General features: G+C 35.8%; 1 protein-coding gene across 25 annotated transcripts in view; it reads left to right on the top strand.

Annotated features, from left to right (window-relative positions):
- TPK1 (thiamin pyrophosphokinase 1) overlaps window positions 1-25,324 on the top strand; it is a 384,685-nt gene that overhangs the window by 87,163 nt on the left and 272,198 nt on the right. Inside the window, exon 1 of one of the 25 annotated variants that reach the window (XM_063815728.1) lies at window positions 9,416-9,509. The exons of 22 other annotated variants lie outside the window; for them this stretch is intronic. The gene's annotated coding sequence lies outside the window, so the exon portion shown is untranslated. Of the gene's footprint in view, window positions 1-9,415; window positions 9,510-25,324 lie in introns of those variants that run through there. 2 more of the 25 variants (XM_063815730.1, XM_063815731.1) reach the window with 2 other exon arrangements.

Genomic DNA, 25,324 nt, shown 5'->3' with positions numbered 1-25,324 from the left:
GTTTCCTGAGAGACAAAAATGTTTCCATTATTTTATTGTTTTTAGTCAATATTTTTTGAGCACCTTCTGTGTCAAGCAGTGTAAAAAGTCTGGAGATAGCACAGTGAGAAAGACATAGGTCCTTTTCTTAAAGGGCTTACAATCAGCTGCGTCATAATGTTCTTTAAAGATTCACGTGTATTAGAAGGCTTCTTGCCAAGTTGAGAAATGTTCAACTCTCTTTTCTCTATATAAGCATGATCTCAAAGGTCCTTTTCATTTATAAGCCTGGAGCCAGGTTTTCTTGTAGGCAGTCTCAATCTTATCTTAGTACTTTGTAGCTCCAATTACTGTTAGACATTGAACTTTCCCTTAGAATTATGTTATAACTAGGGTCTGATATTGGCCCCTCTTTGTAGAAGAAATTTTGCTGACTTCAGAAAACAGTGGAAATACCTCTTGTATTACATGTTTTTTGATACAATGAGAACTTAGGGAATATATTTTGGACACCTGAAACAGATATAGAACAAAGTATAGATGAAATAGATTGATTGAAGTGGAATTTTTTGTTTTTGTTTTTGTTTTTTTTTGAGATGGAGTCTCGGTCTGTCACCCAGGCTGGAGTGCAATGGTGCAATCTCGGCTCACTGCAAGCTCCGCCTCCCGGGTTCATGCCATTCTCCTGCCTCAGCCTCCCGAGGTAGCTGGGACTACAGGCACCTGCCACCATGCCCGGCTAATTTTTTTGTATTTTTAGTAGAGACGGGGTTTCACTGTGTGAGCCAGGATGGTCTTGATCTTCTGACCTCGTGATCCACCTGCCTCAGCCTCCCAAAATGCTGGGATTACAGGCGTGAGCCACCGCGCCTGGCCTAAAGTGGAAATTTAAATAACTCACCTATCTATGGTTATTTGGGCATCAATCTATTACCCTTTATGTAGATGAGAATTTGCTTTTCTTGTAAAACATCAATTAGGATTCATTGAATTACTTTGGGACTATCATAAACTTTAATGAAGGTATTCTGTAGGTCATTGCATAGTGAGGCCAACCTGCTCCTTTATAGGATGTAGTCGGCTTGTAGTATGATAGCCAGCCCCATTACCCTAGATTTGTTCACAGAATGGTAAATAAGAGATTACAGTTGCCACCATTGGCAACTGTAATTTAAAGAGTTAGTAAAACTCTTTCAGTACTAGGTATGATCACTGGGTATGATCACTGAGGGAAAGGAGGTTTTAGATGTGGGGCACAGTAGCTTTTAGACAAAGATTTGTATATTTTTATAAAAGAAGGGTTGCTGCCATGCATACTGTTATTTTTTTGTTTTTATATTTTGAGTTTTTAACGTGGGAACATATATATAGACCTTTAATAAAAATATTTAAAATATGTGACTTCCTTTTGAATATCTTCATTAGAAAAACAACCTACATTTTCCCCCAACTCCTGCCATGTTAATGCAAATATAAATATAAAAATTTGAGTTTTATGAAGTGAATAGACTCATTGGCTTGTCCTTTGTGGAAAAAAAATTCCTCAGACTGTCTAAGGATGGTATATAAATTAGGTCAGTGAAATCAGCCAAGATATACTCATCAAATGTCGTATCTTTTCAAAGTTACCAGTCTTCATCTGTCTCTCTTTTTCTTTCCCTACAACTTAGATAGTAAAAGGGTAAAAGTATCCGTGATGGTGGCTATCTCCTCTCCAAGAAAACATAATTAATGTAAGAAAGAATTTAATATTATGAAGTATTTTATTTTGAAATTTTTACCTTTACATTTAAATTCATCTAGATATAAATGGTGAGTGTTTAAAACACATTCCAAAGTTATAGTAGAAGTTAGTGGAGAATCATCCAGAATATCTCAGTTTTTGAAATTACGATTCTGTCACTAAAGGAAAATTGTTGTGTGATTTTTACCTTGAAGTGTCCAAAATTGCCCTCCCTCTTGTTCTCCGTTGAGGTATTGTGGAGAAGTACTGTGATTTACTCAGTGATAAGAGTTGTTCTTGAGAGTTCAGAAGAGGAGACCTTAGGCGACAGATAAGATACAGCTGATTTTTTTTCCATTGCCAGCAATGTTTGGTTATTTTAAAAAAGGAATGATAATACTATATTTAAAATGTATGTATCATTACCAGCCTGGATCACTCATTGGACAAATATTTATTGAACTTATTAATTATAGCTAGTTACAAATCCAAGCCGGACTTTTTGCTTTATGGTTACTTTATACATCTCGTTTATAATGATGCCTTCAGTAATTTCAGTCTTTTTCCTGGGTTTTCAGTTGCAGTAAATCGTGCTTCATTGCATTGTGCCTTGTTTACATTCAATAGCATGTAAAACACTGCAGGAATAAAAACAGGGGCATCATCTTGGAACTGCTTGCAAATAGGCTGGGTCTGTCATCTTAGAAGAAAAAAAGAAATATAAACTGAAACTTAGAGGAGCACGGATGTGAGTGTTCACTGAAAGCAAATTTAGGATCTTGAGAAATATAAATATGCCAACTTAACCATATTTATTTAACCCAATTGATTTGATTGGTTTCAGTTATCCATATGGCTTATCCATGTCCATATGCTTAAATTTGCCAGTCTCTCCTTTGCTTTGATTATTTAGGTAGGTCTATTGGTTTTGTTTTTCCTTGCTTTTTATTGTATTAATCTCAATTTTTATTGAATCAAAGACCTTCATGAGACGGTATGCATTCAACTATAACATTCAGTAGGCCTCTAAATACCGTGTTCTAAAACTCTTGCTGGTTAAATAAAATACCATTTTTATAGTTGGAAGTGAAATAGGAATATTTTATAAAATTACAATCAGAATGCTCTTTCTAGTTTTTATGGGGAGTTTTTAGCAGAGGCCTCGAGAACTTTCATTTCATTTGTGCCCTTTTTATCTTGTCTTACAGAACAAAGCAAAAGTGCATTTTTTGGCTATAGATTAGTCTAAAACTAGTATTTTCTATCCAATGATGGCAGAATTGTTCAGTCTAAAACTAGGATTTTCTATCCAATGATAGCAAAATTGTTTTGTCTAAAACTAGGATTTTTTTTATCCAATGATAGCAGAATTGTTTTGTCTAAAACTAGGATTTTCTATCCAATGATTGCAGAATTGTTCGCATGCTTTAATAATTTCTTAACTTCTTTTGAAGAGGTGAGCTATTGATCTTCTCAATGTATATTAAAAAACCTAGGTATATCTGCTTTCTAGTTTTAAAGAAGCAACACTTCCTTCTTCTATGAGGGGAAAATAAACAGGAAGCATGTGCAAACTTTTTTAAAAGAAGAGAGAAGCAATATTTTTGTACTTAACAGTATTAAAGGCTATGGCTGCGTTACTTTATGTTTCATTAAATGGGGTTGTGAGGGTCTACTTGTAGCAAATGATTTTTATATCATTTTCTAGATGATAGAAATGGTTGTGAGGTTCTACTCTTAGAAAGTGAAATATAACATCCTTTATATTTCCATGAGAATGCAACTGTGAACTACCATAGCAAAGTAGAATCCTGAGGCTTTCACAGTAATTGGAGGCATTCTTTCTTTTCTCATTCATCCAGTTTAATAAAAATTTGTGGCTAAGATATTTTTGTATTTTGCATTTTGTATTTTGTTCTTTATTAGGCACATGTGGTGTTTAAGTTTCTGACTTCCAGTGAAGGGAAGATTAGGTGATACAATACCTGTATCCTAGCAGTCTTGATAAACTGTGTATCTTAGCAAAGTAGAAATTTTTCTGCTAGCTCTACTTTTAGAAGTCATAAATCATAAATGTCAAACTCCCAAATCAGTATTTAAAAATTTGGTAAAGATTCAGTTCATTCTCTTTTATTTATTCTATCTCTGCACTAATGAGTCTTCAAATCCTGAGTATTAACCTTGGTACTTCAGGATCTTTTGCCATTGGAGTGGGTTTCAATTATGTTTTTATATAGTGCTTATTATGTAAGGAACTTTCGATACTTTTTGTGAGGATTTTGATACTTGTTAAACACACGTTTAAACAAACTGGAAGTGATTACATATTACTTAACAGATATATCTATTTCATTGTAATACCTGGAACAACTTTGTTAGCATTCCAATTTATTATTAATGTAAGACTTACTTTATCCTACTGATGAGCATTTTGTGTCCCTTTTAACCAATTTTATGTTATCATACACTGTTGATGTATTCATCTCTAGGGCAAGGGCAAAATGCCACCAGTTTCTTTGCATAGCAAGAGCGATGTTTACCCCAGCACAAATTCTGAGCTCTCCAAACTATTCCGACCTCTGTTCCAAAGTTGCTTCCACATTTTCGGGTATCTTTACAGCAACACCACATTCCTGGTACCAACTTACTGTATTAGTTCATTCTCACGCTGCTAATAAAGACATACCTGAGACTGGGTAATTTATAAATGAAAGAGGTTTAATTGACACGTGGTACCACATGGTTCACAATCTTGGCAGAAGGCAAAGGAGGAACAAAGTCACGTCTTAAATGGTGGCAGGCAAAGAGAGTGTGTGCAGGGGAGCTTCCCTTTATAAAACTATCAGCTCTCATGAGAGTTACTATCATGATAACAGCATGGAAAAGACCTACCCCATGATAAAAGTACCTCCCACAATAGGTGGGAATTATGGGAGTGACAATTCAAGATAAGATTTGGGTGGGGACACAGCCAAACCATATCAGCTGATGATGTCTTTCTTTTTTTTCTTTTTTTGAGAAGGAGTCTTGCTCTATTGCCAGGCTGGAGTGCAGTGGCGTGATCTCGGCTCACTGCAACCTCCGCCTCTTGGGTTCAAGTGATTCCCCTGCCTCAGCCTCCTGAGTAGATGGGGCTACAGGCATGCACCACCACGGCCAGCTAACTTTTTGTATTTTAGTAGAGATGGGGTTTCACCATGTTAGCCAGGATGGTGTCGATCTCTTGACCTTGTGGTCCGCCTGCCTCGGCCTCCCAAAGTGGTGGAATTACAGGCGTGAGCCACCACACCTGGCCAATGTCTACCTTTTTTATCTTGAACACTGAACTAATTATAATTTCACTGGTCTTATTTTCAGTTTTGAATCAAAATGAAAAGATAATTATAAGTTATAGTACATGGATAGTATTTACCTTAGTAAATTTAAAGAGTATTTCAAATAAAAGCCAAAGTCATAAATAATTAAACTTCTGTCCTTTTATTTAATGAATGATACCTGCATAATTCTGCAACTCAAGCAAACTTATAATAAATATGTCAGCAAAATGAATGAGAAAAGATTATAGAGATAACAGGTTAACTGTGGAATGAAGAAATTATAAAACTAAATTAACTTAAAATGTATACAGAAGAATATTTATCACTGAACTTTCTGTCATTGCCCTGTGCTTTTTTTCTGTCTTGAATAATAATTTTTGAAGTGCTGTCACCTGTAGTCTTCAAGCATATATGTTTAGAAAAATGTCATATTAATGGAAATGAATGTTACCTTATATTGAGATTTTCCAATACTGGACATCAGAACTTCCTGAAGATGCTGGGAAGCGTTTTGATGTAAACCTGGAGGCTGTATTTTTCCTCCAGAGGCTTATTTTATACTGACTACTATATTTCTTTCCCTTGCTCTTTCTTTTCCTCTATTTTTTAACTTTTTTTATTTTTTGAAGTCATTCTTTTCTGTTACTATACTGCATCATCCTTGTTAATAAATTATTGAGACTATCTTTCTTTCCGTTCTCTTTTCCACCCAGTCTCATGTGTGCCTGTGAGTTAAATGCTAGGTACTAATAAAGGAGATGTGAAAGACTTGTACTAGTAGGTCTGACGGTACTATAACCTGTGATTTGTGCCTCTTCTGAGCCTGTGAGACCTGCCTTGTGAGACCCACTTCGCCATGTGAGTGTCAGGATATTTCCCAGAGAATAACCCATCATTCTGATTAGGCTTTCCTCATCTGCTTAGAGATGTGACTGCCCTGATCAAATATTACCTTACAGTTTCCTACAAACTTCTAATTTCTAATCAGGTCACACTTTTACTCTCTGAAAGAGTGCCGGTTGAGATACTTTGTGCCTAGTAGTATTTGGTTCTCCAGAAATGACAGATGATCAATGGAGGTAAAAGAAGCCACTTGGATCCTGCAAAATGTTTACACACTCAGGTTGCTCATTTCTGTTTTTTCCCTTCACCAAGCTTCACCCATTTCTTCCTCCAGCCAAAAGTAATCCTGTCTTAATGTCATCTCGTGTGTATTTATGTGTGTGTGTGTGTGTATATGATCTCCTCCAGTGTGACTGTGTTAAGACAGTCTTTGGATGGTATCTGACTACTGTGTTGTTACATAAAATTAGGTGGTTGTTATACTTGATTACTTAATTGGGTGCCGCCATTCTCTTTATTTGAACTCACCAAATAGCCCATTTTCTTTTCAGTTTTGGTGCCGTAACAAAAAGTGAGAGAAAACATTTCTCCAAAATAATCAACATACTTATCACTATTTTGTCTTCTTAAAGCATTGGTAAACAGATGTGTTTTTATTTTTTTAACTTATGGAATGGGTTGTTTTTGATTAATTTCTTCAAAGTTTGTACGATTTTTTTGCACATTTTATCTACTATCAGTGTTATTTGGAATGATTAAAATGTTAGCACCTTAGATAATGTAATAGATGAAGATGGTATTTTTAATGTTTAAGCTAGCTATTTGAAACTTTCTTTTAAAAATATACTAATAACTATTATGTTAAAAATATAACAACTGAAGGAAATTAAAGAATTGGAAAGAATAGTATTCTTTATGAGTATTTAATTTAAAGTATTTATTTAAGTCTGTTATCTAACTATGTGGAATATTGTAAAATACAGGTATCTTTCAATATGCCAAAACAACGCAACAACAATTCCAAATCCAGATGAGTTAAGGACCATTTTCTAATTTTGGAAAAAACTAAATTTCTCCTAACTTTATTTTCTTAGGAAATGGAGTCTTTCCTATATAAATTTTATAAAGTTAAAGGCAATAATGTTCTTTTGAGCTTTTGGAGATAAGCATTATATAGTAGCAAATAAAGTGAAGATTTATGCTAGAACCTAGGAGGTAGAGGTCGCAGTGAGCTGAGATTGCGCCATTGCACTCCAGCTTGGGTGAAGGGACAAGACTGTCTCAAAAAAAAAAAAAAAAGTGAAGATTTATATTTCATGAGATTTAAATTTATTAATACAGCACAGACATAGATTATAAGCAATAATTAAGCTTTTAAATGGCCACATTAATGTCAGAAATTGAGGCTACATTTATTTTTCCCTTCAGCTTTTGTCTGCTTCCAATTCCTTTTGCTACCTATATTCCATATATAAACTGGTACTTTTTAACTCTGTATCCCCTCTCTCCCTCCCACCCTACAAGCCCATCTAAGTTTTGCTTTATAACTGTGCTTGGAGAATAGCAATAGGTAATTTTAATTAAAACAGTATGGAAGTTTTCCATAGGGGACTACATTTAATAGAATTGTTTTGGCTGTTTACTTTGAATATTGGATTAAGATTTATTTGTTTTCAAATTGCTAAACTGATATTAACTCTATTATTCTTAGCCTGAAATATGCTCTCTACCGCATATTTCTTTTTTGTTTTTTTGAGATGGAGCTTCACACTGTTACCCAGGCTGGAGGGCAGTGGCGCGATCTTGGCTCACTGCAGCCTCTGCCTCCCAGGTTCACATGATTCTCTTGCCTCAGCCTCCTGAGTAGCTGGGACTACAGGTGTGCACCACCACGCCCAGCTAATTTTTGTATTTTTAGTAGAGACAGGGTTTCACCATGTTGGCCAGGCTGGTCTTGAACTCCTGACCTCAAGTGATCCTCCTGCTCAGCCTCCCAAAGTGCTGGGAATACAGGCATGAGCCACCATGCCTGGCCTCTACTGGATATTTCTATGTAAGTCTCTTACCTGACACATTTGAAACCACCTCATCTTTGTCTTAAAATCAGAACTTCGGTGGACTTAGCTCCTTTTTTATTCACTAAGGCTCACTCTGTGGAGCTATTTTTAACCCACGACTTCCTTTTTTTTTTTTTTCATCCTTATGGGTATGATCAACTATTGTCAAGTTTTTCTTTACAGTGTTTTCATATTGTTCTCATCCATTTTTACTTCCTACCTAAACTAATCTCTTCTTGATGCTAATTCTGTCCTATTTCAGCTGTTCTCTGAGTTGTCTGCTTCTGATTATTTTCCAGTTACATTTATGCTGCATGTTACCTTTTAGATTCATTTGTCTATGTTCTTGTTCTCTCAGTTCAGAAGCTTTGCAGGTGTAAACATTTCCTAGAGCGTGACATCCAGCTTCCTTAGGCTTTAAGAAGTGTTTACAATTTATATTTGAAATTTCTTTCCCATCCTTACTCGTATATGTGTGTCTTCACAGGTAGACTGAGCATAAAGTCTTTGGCTTCTCTCTCTTTATGTTGGTGCTTCGTATAGCACCTTGCATGTTGTGCGCCGTTGGAGATTGTGTTGAAGAAGAGAATCTCTTTTTAAAGAAAATATTTAAATTGATGCATATTAGTTGTACATGTTTATGTGGTACATGTGATATTTGATATATGCATACAGTGTGTCATGATCCAATCAGAGTATTTAGCATATCCATTGTCTCAAACATGTATCATTTCTCTGTGTTGGGAACACTTCAGATCTTCTGTTTTGAAATATATATTATTGTTAACTGTAGTTACACTACTGTGCTATTGAATACTAAAACTTATCTAACTTTATGTTTGTACCCATTAACCATCCCTCTTCATTTGCCTGTGCCCTAGCCTTCCCAGCCTCTGGTTACTATCCTTCTACTCACTACCTCCATGAGATCAGCATTCCTAGCTCTTGTAATCTCTGTTACTTGTACATTTCTGTTTTTCTGCCTGCCCGTACTTCTTTCTGTGTGTCTGGCAGCCTGCCTGTCTGCCTGCTTATGCCCATTTATTTACTGTGACTTCATGTTCTACATTTTCCATTTGAGGAAAATTGGTCTGATGTCTACTGGCTACTTCAATTTGATCCCCCCCTCCTTTTTTTTCGGTGAGCACATAAACAAGTTTTTTTTTTTCTTCAATGTTTACTTTTCTTCTAAAATTTAAAGACTTCTACAACCAGTTTTTTTTTTTTTTTTTTTTTTTTTTGCAGAATATCATTGCATTGCTTCCTTGAGTCCCTTATAGCATGGGAGCTCTCTGCATGTTGTATCTCAAGGGAAATTATCCTTGTAGTGTATACAGTATTTTAAAAGTGTTTCTGTGGAAAGCAGATGGACTCTTTATTTTGTATATCTCTGTATTTCTGATTATCCTTGCAGTGGAAGTGATTAATTAATATAGATAATGGCAAGATTGTCACAGAACCATTGACTTTTACATTCAGGTAACTTATTCGTAATACTCTTTTGGCAGTTAACTGCCACCAAGTGGTGGTTGTATGCCATAGCTCTGTAACATGAACAGTGTTTCCAATAAACTGTCCACCGCAAAACCCGTAAGTTTCTATATGTTAATATCCAGCATCTTAATGAAAAATTACACTTAGCATTGTATAGTGAATTGAAAGCCAGTATTTTTCAGGAAACATTTAAAAAGTAAACTTTTTTCTGTATTTTTTGTTTGTTGTTTTTTGTTTTTGTTTTTTTTGGTTTGTTTTTGTTGTATCTTTTTCTTTGCTTTTTTTTAATTTGGCTTTTTTTCATATTTTTTAAAAAGTAAACATTTTGTGTTTCAAAGATTGCTATCAAGAAAGTGAAAGAAAACCCAGAGAATGGGAAGAAATATTTGCCAATCATATTTGCCAATCTTATGTCTGATAAAAGACTTATATCTAGAACATATAAAGAATTCTTACAGCTGAATAATAAGAAAAATGATCCAATTTAGAAACGAACAAGGGATCTGAATAGACTTATTCAAAGGAAGATATACAAATGGCCAACATGCACATGAAAAGATGCCTGACATCATTAGTCATCAGGGAAATGCAAATCAAAACCCAAATGAGATACCACCTCACACCTTCTAAGATGGCTAGAGTAAAAAATTCAGATACTAGCAAGTGTTGGGGTGGATATGGAGAAAGCAGAACCCTCATATACCGCTGGTGGGAGTGCAACATTGTGCAATGAATTTGGAAAACAGTCTGGCAATTCCTCAAATTGTTAAAAATAGAGTTACCATTTGACCCAGCTATTTCCACTCCTAGGTATGTACCCAAGAGAAATGAAGATATATGTCCAAACAAAACTTGTACTCAAATGTTCATAGCTGTGTTACTTATAATAGCCCAAAGGTAGAAACAACCCAAACGTCCAGTAATGGGTGGATGAATGGAAAAAACAATGGCTAAAGAATATGTTCCATTCATATAATAGAAAATTACTTGGTCAGAAAAAGGAATGATGTATTGATACATGCTGTGACATTGCTGAACCTTGAAAATATTAAGCTAAATGAAGGAATGCAGACACAGAAGAACATATTATGGTTCCATTCATATGAAATGTCCAGAACAGGCACATCTATAGAGATACAGAATATATTAGTAGATGCTGGAGACTAGGGCAATAGGGGAGACTTACCAAAGTGTAGGGTTTCTTTTTAGGATGATGAAAATATTCTAAAATTGGTCATGATGGTTGCACAACTCTGTGATATACTAAAACCATTAATTGTACAATTTAAATGTATTAATTTTATGGCATGTGAGTTATATTTCAATAAGGTGTTACCCCCAAAAATAGACATTAAGGTGTAATTTATTATATTTTAATCTTTATTATCCCATCAATGTAATATTTGTCTTGATTAGGATGTTCACTTTTTTATGAGCTTTAACTTATAGCAAAATTTATTTTATACTCTGTCCTCACTTCTGGATATGTTCATTTTGTTCATGTGCTATAGGCCAGTGGTTCTCAAATTTAGCATGCATCGGAATTACCTGGAGGGCCCTAGCCCAGCGTTTTGGATTCAGTGGGTCTGGGATAGGATTTAAGAATTAACATTCCTAACAGGTCTGTCTTACTTCCTTCTTCTCTTCCTTCCTCCCTCCCTTCTCCCCCTCCCTTATTCACTTCCCTCCTCTCTACTCTACTGCCCTGCCCTCCCCTCCTCTCCCCTCCCTCCCTCCCTCCTTTCCTTCCTTCTTCCCCCATGTTTTTTCTTTTCTTTCTCTTTCTCTCTTTCCCTTTCCCTTTTCCTTTCCTTTCCTTTTCTTTTTTCTTTTCTTTCTCTTTCTCTTCTCTTCTCTTTTTTCTTTTCTTTCTCTCCTCCCTCCTTTCCCTCCCTCTGGTCTGGTTTGATAACCAGTGGCTTTGGTCTTAGGGGACCATTTTTGTTTTAGCACAACTTTTATTAGATTCTGAGATAATGGCCTTCATAGATTTAGACTTCAGCCCTACTAAAATCTCATATAACATCAATTCTTGTCTTTTACCAGTGAGAACATAGCTTTTTAATATTATATTTCCTTTTGTGAATACTTCCCTTCTCCTCTCTGCATGATAAGTTTGATGTTTAAGTGAAAGCTTTTGTTTACTGGGTTTTAATTTTGATTTTCTTTAACATTTACGGCAACTGCTTCTTTGAAAATATCCCCTTAGAAAGCTTAGAAATTCTGTAATACTACAGAAAATAAAATATTTTGAACAGAAAAAAGTTAATTCTTTAAAAAGTGATACATTTATGAAGCTAGGCAAAAATGTCAGTTGTTACCATATTTTGGTGTACTTCACTGTGGTACTTATTATTTTAATTCCCAGATCAAAGAGGGATCTTTGTTTATTTTAATTAGAACTCTCTTGTTTACAATATTTTTACTAGGGTGAGCTTTATGTGGAAGAGTGTGACAAGCATTCATTATTAGCATTAAATTCTTAATTAAAGACACTGCTTTCTGAAGAAATTTGTCTTCTTGATTTAAAACAAACAAGCAAAGTGTTTAGTGAAAAGGACATATCCTTAGGATTATGTCACTATAAAGTTCTTAAGCCTCTTGTCCAATGTTGCAAATTAATAATGTTCAAAATGCTTATTAAGTTAAAAAATGAGTGAGCTCCATGAGCTGAGGAGCTAGCAGATTGCCGGGATCACAAAGACAATGAGACAGGACCCTTTCCTTAGCAGGATTTACAATCTGTAAGTGTGTGTTATAAATCAATCAGTGAGGATTTATGTATCATCTGGGATTTTACCAATGTACTGTGCAGGATGCTTGAAAGGAAATTTGAGAGGCAGATAAGGAAGGCTGTGCCCTTGAGAGTTTTTAACCTGTACTGAAGATGAAACCCAGCACAAGAAATAACCACCTGTATGCGTGTAGTATTTTGTGTGGTGGGGAGTATGCATGCTGCTGCAATTCTAAAAGGGACTTTAGGGATTGAGCAGAGATCTGCGTGTATGCACACACGTCAGGAGTTGGCTGAAAAACTGCTGGAGGCAAAAATGCCATCGCTGATAATAAATTATAAGGAGATCAAAAGTGATGTTTCAAAAAGGAAAAAAAAAAAAACACCAGGGCATAGAATTCTTTATTTATTATGCTGGTGTGGAAGGGAACAGCTGTTATCTTTCAAACTGAAGAATCCTGACTGATGCTGACCAGTTTAGTGCCTCTCTCTTCTACTGTATTATAGAGGATGTTTTTTCTTGGGCTTTGGCTGGCATGACAGTGTTCGAGGATCCTTCTGGAAAAGTAGAAGAACCTGGAAGCCAAAAAACCAGCCAGGTTATACTTAAAATATTTCACAATGTTGAAGTAAAGTATGCCACTAGGATTAAGAATTCTACGTTATGAGCAGAGGCAGAAATGTAATGAAAAAGATTGTAATATAGAGAATATTAGAAGCAACCTACTACCTTGGACTTATCTGCCACATTTGAGTGTTAGAACAGTCTCGAGTCCTAATAACCGTGGAAAATTTGATTACAAACATCCATTTTTAGCCAAAGAATTGGATTGTCTGTCCTTCATGTAACAGTAACAGTTACATTGGAAGACTTGTATGGAGAATGTCATGTAGCACAGTTAGGCACTATCTGCTGAAAACAGTTTGAATTTAACCTAAAACTTTTTTACTCATTATAGTTGTTTTATGTATGTGTATTGAATTGCAGTCAGATATTGTAATTATTATATCAATATAGTCTTTCCTAGGCCTTATGACTTTTAATTAATGAGAACATGCTTCCTTGACTTAGCAAGATTTTTAAATTGAGGAGAGATGCTTGCTAGGGTGAATTAGCCAACAGTTTATAAATACGATGGATAGATAATACCTATTCACGTTTTTTTACCTTATTGCAAAAAATTTAATAAGGAAACTTGAATCAGTCAATTTAAACTGTTTTGTAACACTGCTGATTTAAATGTCTTCAAAATATTTTCCTCATCTGTAGAGACTATGTGATTGTATCAGACCCTTATATCACATGTGGAAATATTTCCAAATATATAAAAATACATAAATGTAAAAAAGAAAAACAAAAATTTTTGAAGGCAATCAGGATATATATGAATGTAGGATTAGGGAAGGTCTTTCTCATCTAGGATTGGAAACCTAGAAGTTTAAAAGCTAGGAGTATTTGACTGTTTAAAAGTTAGCAGCTGGGTGTGGTGGAACACAACTGTAGTCCCAGCTACTTGAGAGGTTGAGGTGGGAGGATCACTTGAGCCCAGGAGGTTGAGGCTGCAGGGAGCCATGATTACAGCACTACACTCTAGCCTGGGTGACAGCGAGATCCTATCTCAAAAAAAAAAAAAAAGGTACATTTTCGTTGGCATAAAATACCATAGTGTTAGTAGAAAAACAATAGATATGGAATTATAAGTATAAACAAAGTAAATGCCCAATCATCATTGAATAGTTATAGATTGTGGCATATATGTGTCAAAGAATATGATGCCATTTTGAAAAAAAAGAATTAGAGCTGCACTCATTGCCTTGGAATTTCAGTGAGGTATTGAGGGAGGAGAAAAGTAGGATGCAGAAAAGTTCCCATTATTCGATCTGATTTTAATAAAATAAGTGAAGTAAACAAATCCACATATACATATTTAGTGTGTATGGGTGAAAACTTATTTCTCTGTTTATCAACATTGAGAAACAGGGATCCTATAATGTGTCTCTTAGACGGGTTGGGGAAGGGAATAAGGTGTGAGCATAGAGAAGAGAGAGGGAGAGAGCAAGCGAAAAAGAAAAACTGCACAAATAGCATAAATAAAAGCCTTTATGATATGAACACATTTATACATATAAGATTTGAGATAATTATATAAGCTGTGTATGTGTAGTTAAAATTGAAGACAATTAAAAACAATGTGAAAGAGTGGGAGCTGATATGTATACAAACAGAATTGACTGTAGATATCTCCTTTGTTTGGTTATAGGCAGAACTATAATAAGGTTTTGAGAAATACATATTTGATAACTATAAAAAAGCTTTTCTCACTACTGTTTTTTGTCTAATGGTTGGTAAACCTTTTTATATTGCAATCTTCTGTGTTGCTCTGAATCTCCAATTTATTTGAGAAAAACGACATTCAGAAATGCTTAATATAGTATTCAATTATTATTTCAATAAACATATGGATAACACTTATTTATGACATAGATAAGTCCTGCATACAGTGGCACACAGAGGCGAGGTATATAATTTGCCTGAGGGAGATCAGGGAAGGCTTCCAGGAGGATTTAGAGAATGCATGCTAGGTTGGGGGCAGCAAGAAAGAAAGTGCAGAATGGAGAAAGAGTATATATTTCTGTTTTAAACTCAATGGAAAAAAACAACAAAGCAATAGATTGTAAATGGAAATTAATTGCTGCATTTTATTGAGTCTAAGAGACTCTATCAGTTTTATGATGCATGAGTATTTTATGTACCACAGGAAAGAAAAACTTGCTTATTAAACTTTTATATGTATGTAAATATATATGTATATACATATAAACTATTTTATATATGTAAATATATATGTATATACATATAGTTTAATAAGCAAGTTTTTCTTATATATGTATATTCATATATATGTGTGTGTGTACATATAAATTTTTTTTTTTTTTTTTTTTTTTTTTTTTTTTTTTTGTGAGACAGAGCTTTGCTCTTATTGCCCAGGCTGGAGTGCAATGGAACAACCTTGGCTCACTGCAACCTCCACCTCCCGGGTTCAAATGATTCTCCTGCCTCACCCTCCCGAGTAGCTGGGATTACAGGCATGCACCACCACTCTGGGCAAATTTTGTATTTTTAGTGGAGACAGAGTTTCTCCATGTTGGTCAGGCTGGTCTCGAACTCCTGACCTCAGGTGATCCACCCACCTCAGCCTCCCAAAGTGCTGGGATTAGAGCCATGAGCCACTGTGCCCAGCCTATGTATTATATTAACAGTTATTATCTCACAGATTCTCTGGGGCAGGAATTCAAGAGCTAGTTATCATAGGTGGTTCAGGCTTAGTATCCCATATGAAATTGTAGTCAAGATGTTGGTTGGTGCTGTGGTCATCTGAAGGATTTCCTGGGGCTGGAGAATGTAGTATCAAGATGGCATACTCACATTGTTGATGCTGATGGGAGAATCCCTTGTCCCCCATGGAGATGGTTGACTACTTTTACAGCATGGTGATTGTCTTTCCCCAGAGTAAATGATCCAAGAGAACAAGTGAGAAAGATTCTGAAATGTCTTTTATGACCTAGTTTCCAAAATCACATTTCATTACTTCTATCATATTTGTTAGAAGTGAGTTGCTAAGTCAAGCCAACTTTCAAGGGTAAGAAAATTAGACTCTACCCTTCTACATGTCAAATGAGGAAAAACAAGGAATTTATGGACATATTTGGAACCACAGCACTCTTAAAGATATAAGTGAAAAAAATGGTCAAGGATATTTTTTAAAACTTTGCGTTTATTGTGTAACTCTTCTGAATCACTTTGCGAGAGAGTTGTTGATGTTCATGTTTTTCAACATAATATTGTCTTCTGTGCCACTAATAACACTGGCGATGAAGCATTTTTAAACGAATGATAGAGTGTTGACTTCCAGACCTTTCTTCAAGCTGCTGTCATCAAAGATGCATGTTTCAATGCTATTGTTTTCATAATCTTACCATATGAGTCAATGGAAAGGATTCAGTGAAATATGAATATTCATTTACCTTCCTAAGATGGTTCTCAAATGGCTTATTGGTTGAAATGTTGAAAAGTTTCCTGGCCCAGATACGTCACCCAGTTTTTGCATATATGGATAATGACACTATGTCATGATTGTCATCAGGCCAACAAATGTTTTTGAGACATATCCTATTTTCAGATTGTTAAAATATAAAAAGAACATGCTTGTTATTACTCAGTGATGTAGATAGCTATTCTTTTTGTTGGCTCAGTACTCCCCCTTTGTTGGCAAAAATACCTCTCCTTTCTCATTCTAACCATGTAGTTCTAGTGGAAGCTGCCAGTCATCATAGCCCAGACATTGGCTGCAGTGGTGGATTCCCTGAGCTGTGTCCAGGTTGATGGTCCCCCTGGCCACTGAGATTGGCTCAGGGATGGACACATGACTCAGTCCTATCTGTGTTCTTTGGATTTTATTTTTAAACTGGAACTAGCCAGGTAAAGTGCTTTTCTGGCATTGTTTAGGAAATATGAAAGAAATTTCAGTTTCCCTTGCAGACATGTGTTCTGGCTTGGAGTGACAGGGGCAGAACCTGCAGAAAGCCATGATGCTAACAAGGACTTTTATAAATAAATTCACCTGCTTTGCTTAAGGTAGTTCAAGTTGGGATCCTGTTCTGATCCATTAAAATTTGTAAACTATAATTTCATTATCTATGTGTTTTGCCTTTGTATACAATAAAACATAAAAATCACATCAGCCTTGAGGGCTGATGTGATTTTTATTTTATGACTTTGTCGCCAACCCTATTTTGTCCATTAGCTTTTGTTTTCTTTAACTGAAGATACTTTTGCTACTGTGGTTTTCAAAAACATCACTCTTGTAGTTGGGAAATATGTAACCTTTTATTAATAATATAACTTTTAGTCTAGGCATGGTGGTTCACAGCTATAATCTCAGCATTTTGGGAGGCCTAGGCAGAAGGATCAGTTGAGCCCAGGAGTTCAAGACCAGCCTAGGTAACATGGCAAGATCCCATCTCTGCAAAAAATATTTTAAAAATGAACTGAGCATGGTGTTCTGTTCCTGTAGTGTCAGCTACTCGGGAGGCTGAGGTGGGAGGATCACTTGAACCCAGGAGGTTGAGGCTGCAGTGAGCCATTACTGTACCACTGCACTCCAGCTTGGGTGATAGAGACACTGTCTCAAAAAATATATGTATATATACATAAAACTGTTAGATTCACCAATAAGTGACTTTTTGATGCATAATTAATACAAAGGGAAGATAACTAGGAACTTGTTAGATATCCAAAATGTTTCTTCAGGAAAATAACAGACTTTAGAAATTGCCTAATGTTGTTCCTATGGTTTACCTTTGGCTTAGACAAAATTTATTGGACTAAGAAGTAGTATCAATTTGTAATGAAGAAAATTGTAGTCTTAGCAATACCGGAAGTGTGAAGTACTGAACAATTCAGTTTATACGTGGGACATTTGTTACACCAGGCTTCATGCCACTGAATATGGCTGCTCAAGAGAATAGTCATGTTAGATGTAAATTTTAATAGTAATATTTATATACTGTTTTTACAAAGTTTACTTGAACATTAAAAACTAGGCATTGCTGAAAAATTACTGTTTTTTAGGTCTTTTTTGATTTCTTTCATCAGCATTTTGGTAGCTTTTACCATATATTTTTAAAAGTACCAAGTTTTTAATGTGTAATTTTCAATGTTTAGATAAACTCTGTGTAAACAGTATATAAATATTACTATTAAAATTTGTATCTAACATGACTCAGCATTTTGGTGATTTTTACCATATATTTTTTAAAAATGGTGTTTAAAATAGTATTTTAAAAAAATATGGTAAAAATTACCAAAATGCTGATGAACGATGGTATTTTAAATACCATAAAATGATATTTAAAAAATATAGTACATATATTTTAATGTTTTTGCCTAAGTATTCTTTTTCTTTAAAGTGATCATAAATGACATTGTTTTTTAAATTTTGTTTTCCACATGTTCATTATTGGTAGATAGAAATGTGATTGATTTTTGTATGGGGGTAAAGAGATCCTAATTTGAAAATTAACACTATTTGTTCCCATAGAAATAATGAACCACACAAAAGGCAATGTTCTTATTTAGGCAAAATCTTCAATGTTTTTGGTAACTTTTTTTAGGTTTTATATAATGTTCAGCTATAGCATACAAATCATTTAAAATATAACTTTATTTTAGGAGAAAATTTTTGAAAGAAATATTCATCGAGAGAAAATAATTTTATAAGGAATTGAATGATCCATGATACATAATTTTTGGAATATATTGATAATTCAATATGCAGAAAGAATCATTTAAGTTTAATTTTTTTTTTTTTTTTTTTTTTTTTTTTTTTTTTTTTTTGAGACGGAGTCTCGCTCTGTCACCCAGGCTGGAGTGCAGTGGCGCGATCTCGGCTCACTGCAAGCTCCGCCTCCCGGGTTCACGCCATTCTCCTGCCTCAGCCTCCCGAGTAGCTGGGACTACAGGCGCCCGCTACCACGCCCGGCTAATTTTTTGTATTTTTAGTAGAGACGGGGTTTCACCGTGTTAGCCAGGATGGTCTCGATCTCCTGACCTCGTGATCCGCCCGCCTCGGCCTCCCAAAGTGGTGGCATGAGCCACCGCGCCCGGCCAAGTTTAATTTTTTTTAAGACTAAATTAGTTTTGATTATCTGCTTAGTTTTCAAAAGTCAGCTTGATAGCCTTGCCTCTAAAAATCACTCAGTGTATCTCCTTCTAAATAGACATATATTAAACGTAATGATTTGGACATCTAATTAATGACATTTAAAATGAATTATACATATTATCTTTGCTCATTCAATCATCTATTTAAAAATATATAATAGGTAAATTTAGTAGTCAGCACACACATTCATATTTGAAGTCTTACAGTAGATTTATGTGTTATTTTTCTCAGTAACCTAAGGTTTGCTAGTAACTTTGTTATCCTTCTGATAAAACCTGCCTTTATTAGTTAACGTTGACTTTGCTGCCTTCGCACAGTATTCACTACCACTCCTTATGGGTTGCAGAGTTACGACCACCATAAATAAAGACAGCATGAAGAGAAGGAAGAGATAGAATAGACAATTTATTTTCATGCATTTTTGGCTGCCATCTAAATCACGCTTGTCAGAGGAAAGTGGAGTTTAATGGTCATCCTTAACAAGTTTAGGAAAAAAATGTGCATTTTTACTCCTTCCATGTTGTGTTTTATGGTTATATCACATTTGGTTCAGAATAATGATGATTCAATAATGACATTTTATTATTCAAGCTTGATGAATAGGATTGGGAAGGGTTGTTTATTTTATCCTTCGAATTCCCTGTAACTAACAGTTTGACAAGAGTGAGAGACACTGACTGATGCTGTACAGAGACTGTTTAATGTTTTTTAATGAAGTGCTGGAGTTAAAATGGAAATATCTCTAGCCTAATTCAGACCCTGGCAGGTAAGGCTTGTTCCTTCTAGTGTGTTTATTGGAGCTCTCTCCAGCTTCATTTCACATGTGTGTTTTGGGGATTAGATATGCAAATACATATGTGTATATTAATATAATACATATATAAACATATGTTTGTATATATTCAAAAACCTTTTACAGTGCTTTAATTTTGTTTTACCAGCAAAATTCTTTTCCTTAAGTGAAATCATAGATAAGAAATCCTCTGGGAGTTTCCAGGGCAGAAAACATACAAATGGAGCTCCTCTGGCTGCCAGGCCTCCTTACTGCTCTGCTGCACCCTCCGCTGATCTGTTCCAGTGCATGTAAATAGCGAGGATTCTTGCTAATCCCTCCTTTGCTATTCCTTAGATTTATTTCTTCCCTATGTAGTAGGCAAGTCAGTAACTACCCTTTGATTACAAGGAAGTTTTAAAATGGCCCAATGACATATTTTAACCAGTTTGGATGGAATGAGCCCATAGCTCCTTTATTTTGTTTAGTTCATGAACTGATATCACTGTAAGCCAGACGACTGTTTGGAGGGAAAGATCATTTTTAAAGAAGTGAGAATTTTACTATATACATTGGAAATGGAATCAATCCAAAGTAAATATACAGAATTCCATTATGCCTTTAATTTTGCTATTTGTTAGCCAGTTTCCTTATGTTGCCTGTATAGAGTGATAAAAGTGAGAGGTGGCCAAATTGAATTGTTCTGTTATTTAACATTAGGGAATTACACATTACTCTGCTAGTAACTTTTATAGGATATTTATGTATATATGTATTTATTTATTTCAGAGACCAGGTCATGCTCTTGCTCAGGCTGGAGTGCAGTGGTGTGATCATGGTTCAGCGCGGCTTTGAACTCCTAGGCTCAAGTGATCCTCACGCTGTAGCCTCCCAAGTAGCTAGGACCTACAACTGGTGCGCACCAATATGTGTGGCTAATTTTTAAATTTTAATTTTTGTAGCGATGGAGTCTTGCTTTGTGGCCCAGGTTGGTCTCCACCTCCTGTCTTCAAGTGATCCTCCTGCTTCAGCCTCCCAGTGCTGGCGTTACAGGTGTGAGCCACTGTGGCAGGCCTGAAATCAGGAATAAAAAATGCAGCACAACTAGAATTTTTTTTCAATTATATGAGGTTTGAACAATTATTCTTGGCTTAAAACTTTTAAATGATTTTTTATATAGATAAAATTATGATCATTTCCCCTTTGACAATTGGAGTAAAATATTCTGCAATTGGAATGTCATGCTAATGAGGCATGTCTTTTGGCCAAAATAGGATATAATGAAACATGCTTTATGTAGGGACCAGCCCCACAGGGTCGGTGGGTCTCTCCCTGTGTGCGGCGATGAGAGAGTGTAGAAATAGAGACACAAGACAGAGATAAAAGAAAAGGCAGCTGGGCCCAGGAGACCAGTACCACCAATGCACGGAGACCAGTAGTGGCCCCGAATGTCTGGCTGCGCTGTTATTTATTGGATACAAGGCAAAAGGGGCAGGGTAAAGAGTGTGAGTCATCTCCAGTGATAGGTAAGGTCACGTGGGTCAGGTGTCCACTGGACAGGGGGCCCTTCCCTGCCTGGCAGCCGAGGCAGAGAGGGAGAGGAGACAGAGAAAGACAGCTTATGCCATTATTTCTGCATATCAGGGACTATTAGTACTTTCACTAATTTACTACTGCTATCTGGAAGGCAGAGCCAGGTGTACAGGATGGAACGTGAAGGCGGACTAGGAGTGTGACCACTGAAGCACAGCATCACAGGGAGACGGTTAGGCCTCCAGATAACTGCGGGCAAACCTGACTGACGTCAGGCCCTCCACAAGAGGTGGAGGAGCAGAGTCTTCTCTAAACTCCTCCGGGGAAAGGGAGACTCCCTTTCCCGGTCTGCTAAGTAGCGGGTGTTGTTCCTTGACACTTGTCGCTACTGCTAGACCACAGTCCGCCTGGCAACGGGCGTCTTCCCAGATGCTGGCGTCACCGCTAGACCAAGGAGCCCTCTGGTGGCCCTGTCCGGGCATAACAGAAGGCTCGCACTCTTGTCTTCTGGTCACACCTTACTATGTCCCCTCAGCTCCTATCTCTGTATGGCCTGGTTTTTCCTTGGCTATGATTATAGAGCAAGGATTATTATAATATTGGAATAAAAAGTAATTGCTACAAACTAATGATTAATGATATTCATATATAATCATATCTAAGATCTATATCTGGTATAACTATTCTTGTTTAATATTTTATTATACTGGAACAGCTCGTGTCCTCTGTCTCTTGCCTCGGCGCCTGGGTGGCTTGCCACCCACACTTTATGCTTCAACAGACTGTGGACAGTTGTCTCTCCATCATCCTTCTGAAGGGGCCACTCTTGGCATCCTGGAAGCGTGTTAATGCCGAATGTCCTTGATATGTCATTTTTTTGTTTGTTTGTTTTTGTTTTGTTTTGTTTTGTTTTTGAGACGGAGTTTTGCTCTTGTTGCCCAGGCTGGAGTGCAATGGTGCAACCTCCGCCTCCCAGATTCAAGCGATTCTCCTGCCTCAGCCTCCCGAGTAGCTGAGATTACAGGCATGTGCCACCACCCCCGGCTAATTTTGTATTTTTAGTAGAGATGGGGTTTCTCCATATTGGTCAGGCTGGTTGTGAACTCCCGACCTCAGGTGATCTGCCTGCCACAGCCTCCCAAAGTGCTGGGATTACAGGCGTGAGCCACTGCGCCTGGCCTGATATGTGATTTTTAATCATTTGAACAAGACTGTTATTCTGGGATCAAAAGATTTTATTATGTTTTTAAGTGTTATTATAAAGAAGATGTAGTTATCACTGCTGCAATCCTAGTGGGATTTGTACACATTGGTGTATAGCTTGGTATAGAATTTGAGTTTATAATGGAAATAAATATTTAAAAAGTTAAAACTTAAAAAAGAAGTTAAGTGGTAAGAGTTTTTATAATGAAATCTTTTAGACATTTAGAGAATAGCACCACATCCCCACTGAAAATTTAAGTGAAAGAGAGAGTGAGTGCGTGTGTGTGTGTGTGCACATGCCTACCAGATTTTTACAATGGAGTCTCTGTTTTCTTAAGTTATAAATAGAAACAATAAAAATATCTTATTAGATTACTGTGAGGATAAAATAATATCTAAACTGGAAGGTTGTAATTACTTGATAAATGGTAGCCATTATTAGAATTGTTATTATTAAGAACAATGTACAGTTTCTATCTTTTCAGCATCTTAAGGAATTTCATAAATGTCATATACCTATGGTCCCATGAACTTATCCTCCTTCTTATGTTTAAGGACTATAATTAGATTATTTCCTTAACTTGATTCAGTATTACGTTTGTTCTTTCTTAAGAGCAAAGCCGAAAGAAAAACACAAATTTAAAAACAATTTTATCGAAATTGCAAATGCAAATTAAGAACTTCAACAAAACAATAGAAAAGAAGCACCCAGGGGAAATAATAATAATGTCTATAATTATACTATCCAGAAATATCCCCTGCTAACACCTTGGACCATTTCTTTCTAGTTTTGTGTGCATAGGCATGTGATCTTATTTACTAAAATGGATTCATATTGTAGATATAGTAGCATTTCAGATGTTTAATGATGATGATGGTGTTGATGGTGGCAGTGACAATGATAGCTAACAATTTATCATGTTTACTCTGTGTCACTCACTGTGCTGAGACCTTTTCATAGATTGACTCATTTAACTCTTACTCTGAGAAGCAGGTGCTCTTATTATCTTCATGTAACAGGTGAGGAAGTTGAGATTAATGATTTGCTCAAGATCACATAGCAAGTCACATGTGCTCAAGGTAACACAGCCAGTGGCAGAGTGGGCCTAACTCCTAATTTATACGTATCTGCTCAATTAAACTTTCTATTAAGTCATTAGTGATTCATCTCCTTTTATCATATGAAAAGTTAATGATTACAACATATAGTAATTTGTTTTGGAAAATGCCCTCTTTCAAACACTGTTAGTGTTTCACAAAACTTAAAAAAAAAACAAAAAACTTACTAGGGGCCGGGCACAGTGGCTCACACCTGTAATCCCAACACTTTGGGAGGCTGAGGTGGGTGGATCACCTGAGGTTGGGAGTTTGAGACCAGCCTGGCCAGCGTGGTGAAACCCTGTCTCTACCTAAAAAAAAAAAAAATAGCCAGGTGTGGTGGCACGCGACTATAATCCCAGCTACTCAGTTGCAGTGAGCTGAGATCGTGCCATTGCGCTCCAGCCTGGGCAAAAAGAGTGAAACTCCATCTCAAAAACAAACAAAACAAACAAAACACACACACACACATCTTACTAGGGAAAACAGTGAGACTGTAAACTTTTATCTAGTTATATTGTTGTTTGTAATGTGACAAAACATTTTTTCAGGCTTTGATTTGGATCTTAGTGCTTAAATTTGCAGCAGTGGTTTGCGCTTGGGATTCAACACATTCAACATCCCTAAGAGCTTAAACGTATGCTCTGCATCCCAAAACAGTTCCAGGAAAACAAATGTCTTAAGGGTCTCTTATGTTTTAGATTATCTCAGGGTCTCAGTTAACCATTTACACTTTATTAAAGATAATTTACTGAGTCTTAACTAAAGTTTAAGATGAACTACAGTTTAAGATTAATAATATTTGATGTTCATGCAGTCAATTATATGTCACATTTTTATTAGGATGCAATGACCAACGGTAAAATATTTAGTTAATATCTAAAACATCGGTTAATATTTATTCAGTTAATTAATATCCACTAATAAATGTTAAAATATCAGTTAATATTTAGAGAATATTTACAGCTTGCCCAAGGTGTAAACTTTCATAAATATATTTTACCCAAAGTACTGTGCATTTTATGTACTGCTTGACTACAACATCGTTTGCTTTGATATGTCTTGATATTATTCTGTGAATACCTTTTAAAAAAACATAGCATTTGAATCATTTTTTTAATGTTTATTATTGACATCATCTAAAGCACACAGGCTTATGGAAGGGCAGGGTAGAATGAGGTAGGGTTTTTCAGTTTGTTTTTAAATATGTTTTTTGTAGTTATGTTTAATGATGGTACAGTGTGTTAGACTTGCCTTTTTTTTAGTAAAAATTAGTTACAGATTTCATTGTCAGAGTTCACAATCTTTTTCCTTAGAAGGGAGTGCTCAGTGAATGGTTAGATCTGTGGGAATACATAAAAGCAGTGAGCATGTTTTTGTTTTTAAATGGAGAGAATAGTTTAATGAGCCTCCATCTTCAACATTTGCTAACTCATGGCCAATTTTGCTTGGTATTACCCTTTTCTACTGGAGTATTTGCAAGCAAATGTGCGATACATCATTTTAATCCATAAATAAGGAAATAATTGAAAAAATATTCCTAGTGTTTGTTTTATGTGGTTGCACTTAATATTACCATAATATACTTAAGCTTATTGTATTGAAAAATGCTGGAGGGCCTCATTTGGTATGCATGAATCAAGCCAGCTGCCCAAGAAAGATGTGAAAACAGATGGCATTTTTATGTGTTTTAGATGTTGTGATCACATGTGCCACCAATCCTTCATTCTGCTTTTCAGGATGGAAACATTAAGTCATCCTTGATGCTTCCTTTTTTTCCTTCTTGCCTTTTAAATATATCTTCAAACTTTATCGATTTTTATTCCTTAAATGTCTCTTTAATTGA

Source organism: Pan troglodytes, chromosome 6 (assembly GCF_028858775.2).
Source record: "Pan troglodytes isolate AG18354 chromosome 6, NHGRI_mPanTro3-v2.0_pri, whole genome shotgun sequence".
Taxonomy (NCBI): domain Eukaryota; kingdom Metazoa; phylum Chordata; class Mammalia; order Primates; family Hominidae; genus Pan; species Pan troglodytes.
The sequence above is the reverse complement of the archived record's forward strand: the minus strand, read 5'-3'. Positions and strand labels throughout refer to the sequence as shown.